Source organism: Oreochromis aureus, linkage group 9 (genome assembly GCF_013358895.1).
Source record: "Oreochromis aureus strain Israel breed Guangdong linkage group 9, ZZ_aureus, whole genome shotgun sequence".
Lineage (NCBI taxonomy): Eukaryota > Metazoa > Chordata > Actinopteri > Cichliformes > Cichlidae > Oreochromis > Oreochromis aureus.
The window spans coordinates 29,102,776-29,112,369 of record NC_052950.1 but is presented as its reverse complement, the minus strand read 5'-3'; the positions used below and the strand labels follow the sequence as shown (position 1 = coordinate 29,112,369).

Genomic DNA, 9,594 nt, shown 5'->3' with positions numbered 1-9,594 from the left:
GGCCAGAGTCACGTGATTAGTGACGTCTGAAGCTTCGTTTAGAACGTACTTTTTTTTTAATTGAACTTTATTGAAACACAATGAGTGTACAACATACAAACAGATGAAGTTTACGGAAGAACAGAACATGAACATACAGAACCAGGAGTAAAAAAATATCTTATTACTACGCGGAAAAATTCACACATATATATATTGTTCTGAGAGGCTTGTTGTTGGTTGAGTCTGATATTGATTGTATGTACAATTCCATATCCTTACAAAAAAAAGGCAGAAATATGGTGTTTTATTAATAAACTTACATTTATGGATAAAATTTTTTAGCTGAAAGTATTAACAAATTTATTATAAAAAAAACATTTATCATTCTTCCTGGAGAACTTAAAGAAACAGAATAAAACAATTTCCCATCATTAAGAAAACTCCTTTAAAATATGGACATTAACAAAACTGCTAAATTCCTTCCAGAATCTCTGTGTAGAGGAACAGTACCAAAAAAGATGAGCCACAGTTTCTGGATGATCCCCACAGAAAGTTTAATTAGTATTTATGTCTCTTTTAAATGTTACCATATAGTGACTGGCTGGGTAACATTTATGAAGAATTTTATATGAGATTTCCTTCACCTTGTTTACAATTAGATATTTATGGGATCATCCAGACTGTCTTCCAGGTGATATCTGGAACATGTCGGTTCCAGTAAGATATTATATATATGGGAGAGACACGATATCTTCTTGGAATAAACTACATATTCTCTTATCGCTGTTAGCCAGTTCTTGTAAAAAGCAGATTTTTCCCACTGCTGACTCAGCTGGATCAGGGAGAGTGACTGAGGTAGATATTGAACTGTCAGTGTTTTTATATAACATTAAAGTACCTGAGGGTATGGCACCAAGCACCATTGAGAATTCCCAAACACTGATGGGAAAATTATATAGTGTAAGGAATTCATTGTAAGTAAGTAGTACTCCTTCTTTATTAACCAGCTGAGCCACCAATAGGATCCCATTTTGGACCCAAGTTTCCAGGAAAAGTGATTTATTTTGAAATAAAATATCTCTGTTGTTCCAGATGAGGTATTTGTGTGGTGAGAAGTTGTGTTTATAAATGAGGGTCCACGCTAAGAGGACCTGCTTATGGTTGCTTATGGTTTTTCCATATAAAATTAAAGAACACGCGGCCAATGTCTTTACTAATTTTCTTATCCAGATGTAAGGAGAGAGCAGCATATGCCAGTCGGGATATCCCTTCAGCTTTAGTAATTAATACTCTACCTTTCAGAGATAAATCCTTTGCAGCCACTGGTTGAACTTTTTCGGATTTTTTGTATAATCGGAGTGAAGTTTGACGAGCATCTTGACTTTTGGTCTTTGGATATTAACAGTTGATGGCAAACATCTTTGAAACCCATGTGACTTCTTATTTAACATAAATGATACAGATAGCATTTGCAGTGCAGCCTTTAATTGCTAGCAATTCACATTTTTTTAGATTTAGACATAAACCAGATGCCTCAGAGAAATCACTAATCACACTAAGGGCTAGACGGATTTGATTTGCATTCTTCAAGAAGTGGTGGTGTCATCAGCTAGCTGGCTGATGATGAGCTCCTTATCAGCTATGGTGATTCCTTGTAAGTAGTAATATACCGGCAGTATTTTTTGCCCCGCCTCCACCCCCCACACCCCTCAGCCCCTCCCCACCACGTGTACATGAGTGTGTTGCCCCCCTGGAGTGACAGGTGCCTGGGAGGGGTGCAATCCTAGAGCCCGCAGCTGTGTATTGAAATAAAGATCATGAACTTGTTTATGATTCAACTGCAGGATTTATTCTGCAGATTCGCCTCCCAGGGGTTTACGCTCCTCCTGAGTGCTATGCGCCACCTAGTGGTATCTTTTAAGTAATGGCATGGAAGATGTAAAGTGTAATTAGAAAATACTGAATCAACACTTAACGATGTAACAAAGACCAAAATATAACTGGGGTGTTCCTTTTTTTCTGTATGAAAACATAAACTGAACTAACATCCCCATAAGTCCTTTTATCTCTTAACTTTTTAACTATTAGTTTAATCCAGATTTATCAGCCACACATTTCAACTTAAACACATATGTTAACCTTTACAAGTGCATGTACGCTGCATGCGTGTCCCCTGTAGCCGGTGGCTTTGCTCGTGCATGTGAGTTCAGGGGTCATATGAGTTCACATGTGTTCAATAGAATTTTATTTAATGAAACCATTGTGTGTTTTATTTAAACTGTTTTTAAGGATTGTATAGGTCTCAGTGCCCTGTTATTTACACATAGATGATTTAACTAGTTTAGGAGCATTTTACTTTTCTTTTGTGCTCTGAAGCACACAGAGGCTAATAGTTTTAAACAGTGCCATAAATAACAGGTATCCCTTTAGAAATAAACTTTTCTTGTGATACTTCTAAAAACACATTCATACCTAGCCACGCTTAGCACTGTATAAACCCCAATTTTCCTTTAATGCAACTAGCCCTATAATTATCTACTAGTCACAAACACACTGCAACAGTAAGACTCAATGATTACACATAGATGATTTAACTGCTTTAGGGGCATTTCACATTCTTTTGGTACTTTCGAAGCACACAGGGCCTATAGTTTTTAATCAGAGTACCACAAACAACATGTATCCCTTTAGAAATAAACTTTTCTTGTGATACTTCTAAAAACACATATTCATATCATACCTAGCCACACTAGCACTGTATCAACCCCTATAATTATCTAGTAGCCACACTCTGTAACAGTAAGACTCGATGATTAGACATAGGGGGTTACAGGTAGGCTCCCAACAGTCAGCAAAACAAGTCATAAAACAATAAAAGCGGCTTCCTTATCAAGAACATCCCAGCACACACATCCCAACTGTAGTTCCATAGTTTCCACCTTTTTTCATTACAAACAGTTCCTTTATCTCTCCATGTCAGAGGTCAACTGAAACCATGTCCAACTGAACCTCCAAAGGTTTTTCCAGGACAATCACACCTCCTAGTGACTAACTGTACCTCTATAGTTTCAACCTTTTTTCATTACAAACTGCTCTTTTATCTGTCAATTACACTTTCTACTGACCAACCGAACCTCCGAGGGTTTTCTTTACATCCTACTCTTTTATCTCTACTTCTCAGAGGTCAACTGAAACCAACCCCACCTATATAAAAACACCCTAATCAGACTGTCACGGTTCTGGGTCAGTGTTGACCCAGCATTTTGAGTTTCTTATATTTTGGTTTATTTTTGCATTATGGATTATTTTCTGATGTTCTGGTGCTTTGTTCATTATTATTATTAGCAATAAAGCTGTGTATTTTGAAGTTTCTTCCGCCTCCGTGAGTCCTGCATTTTGGGTCCTCTCTTCCTGCCTGCCTACAAACAGACATGACACAGACACCCTGTATTTTTCCTCACTACTACACATCAGCCCTTGCGAGCACAACGCTTCGTTCAGCAGGACGGACAGCAAAGCTAACAGTGTTCTTTTGTTGTTTAACATGGACTTCATATATGGTAAGTAAAACAAGACTGTTAATGTATTTTTAAATTTATATCATAGCATATCATAGGATACTCAATGTGTTTTCTTTTCTAAAACCAAAGCCTGATTTTTAGGAGCTCGTCACAACGGGACAGCATACATTTCACATACACAAGGTTTGTGTTTCTTTAAAAAAAAAAACTCACTCGCTCACACAAAACAGTTTATGTCTCGTTGTTTTAGAAGCAATCTTATCTGTTTCTGTTAGGATGCATGGGTCGTTGACCCAGAGGTTTTGAGTTTATTATATTATTTATCATTTCTAGTCTTTGGTTTCTTTGTTAGAGTTCTGTCTTATGGTTTATGTCTCTGTGTTCTCTAGTTGCTGTCTCCCTGTGTTCAGTCAGAGTCTGTGTGTGTAGTTCAGTCTGCGTTATGTTTCCTGTTTTACTTTGGAGGTGCGTGTCTTATGTTAATGTGTCTGGTTTTGCTTCCCCTGTTTCGCTAGGCCTGATTTGCCCCAGCTGTGTTTCCCTCCTGTTGCCCATTCCCTGATTGCTCCCTCTATGTATTTAAGCCCTGTGTTTCAGTTTGTCATTGTTGCGATCTACCCTTATCTTGCTGTGTGTTCTGTCTGTGTAAGTTTAACCTGGAAGTCTCAGTTTTGTTATCTTTTGGAGTTCAGCATTAAAGCTGTATTTAAGTTCACCTTTTGTCTCCGACTGTCTGCACATTGGGTCCTCCTACTACCACTCCTGCCTGCACACAGCCTTCACATAACAGTTTCTCATATAGTACCATTCAAAATGTATGTTTCTGTCTCTTTCTACAGGATCACAAGCCTATATAGGGCAAACTACACCTAAAAAACACAGGGTATATACAGTGTTACACATGTTTTAAATATAAGAGTGTTTTGTTTAAACCGTGCATTAACTGTCCTTATCCCCCTGGACACAGGGTCAATAAGCTGTCCAGAAATACCTACAGCAGCGGGAGCAATAAGACCAAGCCTTACATTAGGTATGTATACAAGTCTCTGTGTACATGACAACCAATTTAAAGGAAAAAAAAGGTTTAAATATTTACAAATGTTCTAATACACCAGACCTGAGACAGAGTACGCAGCGTGTCAAGAACCGGGGCCATCCAGAATAACACAGACCTGTGTGTGTGTGTGTGTGTGTGTGTGTTTAACACACGTCTATCTCTACAGCAATCACACAACCCCTTCCCACGATGCGGACCATGAAGACCCCTTGATGCTTTTGGAATATATACGCGATATTGAACTCCCAGAACAACAAGAAAAACCACAAGCTTTGTGCAACAATGGAGACTAAGAACCATTCTTCATCACCGGACCATACATACACGCGAGTGCCTGCCTTGTGATTTCAGCGATATTTCTGAGTACAGCCTATCAGATTTCAATATAGTTGACATACCCACTACGCCAGAATGTCTCAGAAACAACAGTGATACAGACATAGGTTTTGAAGAAGGCTGCATAACAGACTCGCAAATATCACAGGCATATGACGCATACTTAAATGCAGCAAACACCTCTAATTTTGATCAGAGCCATTCTGCTTCAAACAACGATATACTATCTTTGATCGATGCTAAACTCAGCCAACATCAACAAGCAGTACAGAGGGATGTGCAAGAAATAGCAGCTAAAGTCAACCAACATCAAGAAGCAGCACAGGGGGACTTGCAATTAATAGCAGTGGCTCTAACTAGTACCCAGCAGGCAATAAACAATACCTGGGGTTCATTAGATCTCATTAGTACCCGATTTTTAAATCGCTGACTTTTAAAATCTACACCATAGACCCACCCCGTAAATTACTCAAACACAATGATGGTACCTCCACTCGAGCTAAATGGTTTCACTTTGAGGCTTTTAACCAGTGGGCTGCACAAATAATAAACAAATGCGAAGTTTTGCATGCAAGACTTAGTAGTGTCGCTGTAGCAGACAGTCCTGTGTCTAATGCACGTCCTTGTCCAACTCATTCTGAAGCTGTTGCCGATGATGCTGTTTATATCGATGTTGTTGCTCATGCAACCGATTCACATCCGGATATGCCTAATGTCACGGCTGTTGCTGCCGCTGCTGTAGGGACTGTTGTTACTCAGGCTACCGCTGATTGTCTTATTGCTGAGGCTTCTGTCACAGCTGATCGGGGGTGTGCACCTGGCGTACATGCGTATCTGGGTGCCGCTACAGCTGCTGCTGACGCATCACCACACAACCCCTCAAACAATGGAAATTCCTTAAGTGTTAACCATTCACAAACAGGTGCTGCAGTATTCGAGCCCATTGTTCAGTCTGGGGCAGGCAGTTAGTCAGCGTAGCATTAGAGAGATACTTAATTTCAACGCCCGAGAATTGCGTGAGCGCCTTGATTTTAGGGACATAAGTCTTGATGATCCAGAACAAGTGTCAGAAAGAGTTAGAAGCTGCCAATGTGATAGAGCTGTGGCTGGATCTCAGCAGGGTCATGTTCTAAATGTGGTCCTGCGTGGACCCTCGTTGGCTTCAGATGGTCAAGCTGTTTTAAATCCTGATGATCAGTATGACCCTGACCTGTTTCTCGACCAAATAGCTCAAGTTATGCAAAGTAATGACGAATTTATAGGTGATGGTGAATTAGAGTTTATTGTCACGGTTGTGCAAAACAGTAGCGGTGGCGGCGGTGCTATAATTCGCAGGGTTTGTGGAGTGTTCTGCTGGTGAGAGATAGCAAACCACAGATCGTTCTATTGAGAGATATGGAGCCAGAGAGGCAGAGGAGAGGTTCTGTCGTGTGGGAGTATTTTTGTTTGATTTTGGTCAGTTTTGGTTGGGTTTGCCAGTTTTGTGTTCTTTTTTTTTTTTTTTCTTTTTTTTTCTTTTTGTGGGTTTATTTTATCTAAAAACTTGTCAAATTGTCAAAAATCTGCTTTTCATAATGTACATATCATGAAATAACTTTAGAAAGACTTCCATTTGACTCTTTTACATTTAATGTAATAAAAATATATACTTTATTTTTAAAGTAATCTTAAATGTTATTCTACAAATGTGCAGCAATTTAATGTGTTTATTCTTTTTAACTGATAGTCTGTGGAACCCAGGACGACCAGATACCTGCATCTCTACCAGTTTCTGTGCACTCCAGCCTCTTCTGAGAGGGTTTTTTTAAGGCAGGAGAAATTACTCAATGAAAACAAGCAGACTCGGCCATCACACAGTGGAACAAATTCTCTTCTTAAATAAAAATGAAGGGTTACCTTAAATGCATCATGTTTTAATTTGCAAGTTAATAAGCATTTTCCTTTCCAGTTCACAATCAATTCTGCCCCAGGTCAAAAATATGTATAAAAATATTGGCCTAATATAATATTATTAATAAACATACCTGTTCAGCTGTCCAGTGATTAATTGTATTAGTACATGGAGGCAGGGCCTCACAGCAGAAGCATACTCCATAATGTGTTGTACATTATAATGTGTATATTACATGTATTTTTAAATTATTACTATCTACCAACATCAAGAAGTTCCAAACAAAGAGAGACCACACCGTGGCGCTTGTTTAAACAAGGAAAGTTGATCAAAATGTTTTAAACAAATAAACAATTTTTTCACTCAAAAAATACATGTTCAAAGCAACACAACGGTGACCCAATATCAGACAGGAATGTAAACTCCACTCTGTAGAGTTGGCTGTCATTATCGAGCAGTTCGTTTCAGTTCGTTGTAGATTCAAGCTGCTCTTCATATTTTTGCCCACCAGATGTCACCAGACAGGACTGTTGAAAAGCTTCAAGTAATGAACCGTTTTTCAATACAAGCTTCAATTCTTCAGAAAGCTTTATTTGCCCATCACTAGAAATTGTGCATTAGCGCCACCAACTGGTGTGGAGTGTGGACCGAAATGACAAAATAAAAAAATCCCCCCAAACAAATGAGTCTGCCTTAAAACCCCAAATATGGCCCGATAGCTTTCACTTATAGAGTTCTTGCGAAATAAAACAACTAAGTCCACTTTCACTTTCATATCGTAAAGCTTTTTGATCAGTCGTCTTTCAGCATCATACTACTGACAATGCAATAAAACCATGTCCTATTGTTGCCTGTTCTCTACTGCACTCACACTCCCCTGTACGGTGTTTCCTTTTAAAAGTAATTTGCCATTCAAACCAGTGTGCCCGAATCTAAGTCGAGATATAACCGCCTCTCCTCTCTCCAAAAGTTGAATCTGTTCATCTGGACGTAGCGCTTTGCTTCCTGTGCTTCTCATTTCTCCTATTTTCCTTTGGACTTTGTAAAACCATCGCCTTTCCTCTCTCCTCTCATTGCTTTTGCCACCTTTCCTTCATTTTGTGCCAGATTATACTCTTGATCTCTGTCCTACTAACAACAACAACAACAACAATAAACTTTATTTATATAGCACATTTAAAACCAGTGGTATACCAAAGTGCTGAACATGTGAGAGGGTCAGATGTAAGTAAAAGAGAAAGACGAAGCCCATGGCAAAGTACCAAACATGCTAGCAGGTTAATGGCATTAAAAACACAGAAATACATATAAAAGCATATTAGAACATTGTGTGTAAAATATAAAAGAGTCAAGAAAAATGTAAAATAATTAAAAGAGGTTAAGAATAGAATGAAGGTAGCAACAAGTATTAAACTAACTAACTAACTAACAAAAAAGCATTAACTGGTAGAAAAGGCGAGGTTAAATAAATAGGATTTTAACTGCGATTTGAAAGATTGAATGGAATCGGACTCAAAGGTGGCAATGGGGAGGTTATTCCACAGGTCAGGTGCAGCCAAGGCAAACGTGCGGTCACCTCTAGTCTTCAGCTGGGACTCGGCTGTACCAAAAGTGACTGGGAAGACGATCTTAGTGCTCAACAGGGCTGTATAGTCTAGTTTTGCCCTCATAAGAAATGTTCTTAGCCCAAGCTGCTCTCGGAATTTTGTCTTTTATGTCATACCTCTGAACATTAACCTGAGTAGACTTTGCAATCACTGTGTCTTGCGGCTTTGGTCCCAGTGATCCGTGAGTACGCTGAATCTGCAAACCCTCATTTTCCAGAAGGGAAATTCTTTCTTTAAGCTGTACTGAATGCCATCATATCATTCCCCTCAGCACCTTCTTTAATTCCATATATAAGGAGACTGTTGTGATGCAATCTTCCTCCCAGGTCCGTGACTTTGGTCTGGAGAGTTTTCTGCTGGTCCAGACACCGAATTAGCATATCTCTCAGGTCCACATTTTCTGTCTCAAGTTTGCTCACATGTTGTTCTACTTCAGTTAACTTAGTGCCGTGATTAGGGATATCCACGATGATATCTCTTCAATTCAATTCAATTTTATTTATATAGCGTCAAATCACAACAGTCGGATTTGGGAGACAGACAGCCTCAGTAGATCCTATAATAACAGATACAGAGAAAAACTCAACAATCATATGACCCCCTATGAGCAAACACTTTGGCGACAGTGGGAAGGAAAAACTCCCTTTTAACAGGAAGAAACCTCCGGCAGAACCAGAATCAGGGAGGGGAGGGGCCATCTGCTGAGACCGGCTGGGGCGAGAGAAGGAAAACAGGATAAAGACATGCTGTGGAAGAGAGACAGAGATTAATAACAGATATGATTCGATGCAGAGAGGTCTATTAACACAAAGTGAGTGAGAAAGGTGACTGGAAAGGAAAAACTCAATGCATCATGGGAATCCCTTGGCAGCCTACACCTATTGCAGCATAACTAAGGGAGAATTCAGGGTCACCTGGTCCAGCCCTAACTATATGCTTTACCAAAGAGGAAAGTTTTAAGCCTAATCTTGAAAGTAGAGATAGTGTCTGTCTCCCGAATCCAAACTGGAAGCTGGTTCCACAGAAGAGGGGCCTGAAAACTGAAGGCTCTGCCTCCCATTCTACTTTTAAATACTCTAAGAACAACAAGTAGGCCTGCAGTGTGAGAGCGAAGTGCTCTAATAGGGTGATATGGTACTACAAGGTCATTAAGATACGATGGGGCCTTATTATTTAAGACCTTGTATGTGACGAGCAGGA

At 39.4% G+C, this 9,594-nt stretch overlaps 1 long non-coding RNA gene across 2 annotated transcripts; it reads left to right on the top strand.

The window, feature by feature from the left end:
- Nucleotides 1-3,211: 3,211 nt before the first annotated feature.
- Nucleotides 3,212-6,504, top strand: LOC120441882. Of its 2 annotated transcripts, none has more exons than XR_005614349.1 (3): nt 3,212-3,542; nt 4,471-4,533; nt 4,727-6,504. It is a non-coding gene; the product is annotated as an uncharacterized LOC120441882 (long non-coding RNA). The 2 variants fall into 2 exon arrangements; XR_005614350.1 differs by having other exon boundaries at nt 4,619-6,504.
- The last annotated feature ends 3,090 nt before the right edge of the window (nt 6,505-9,594 follow it).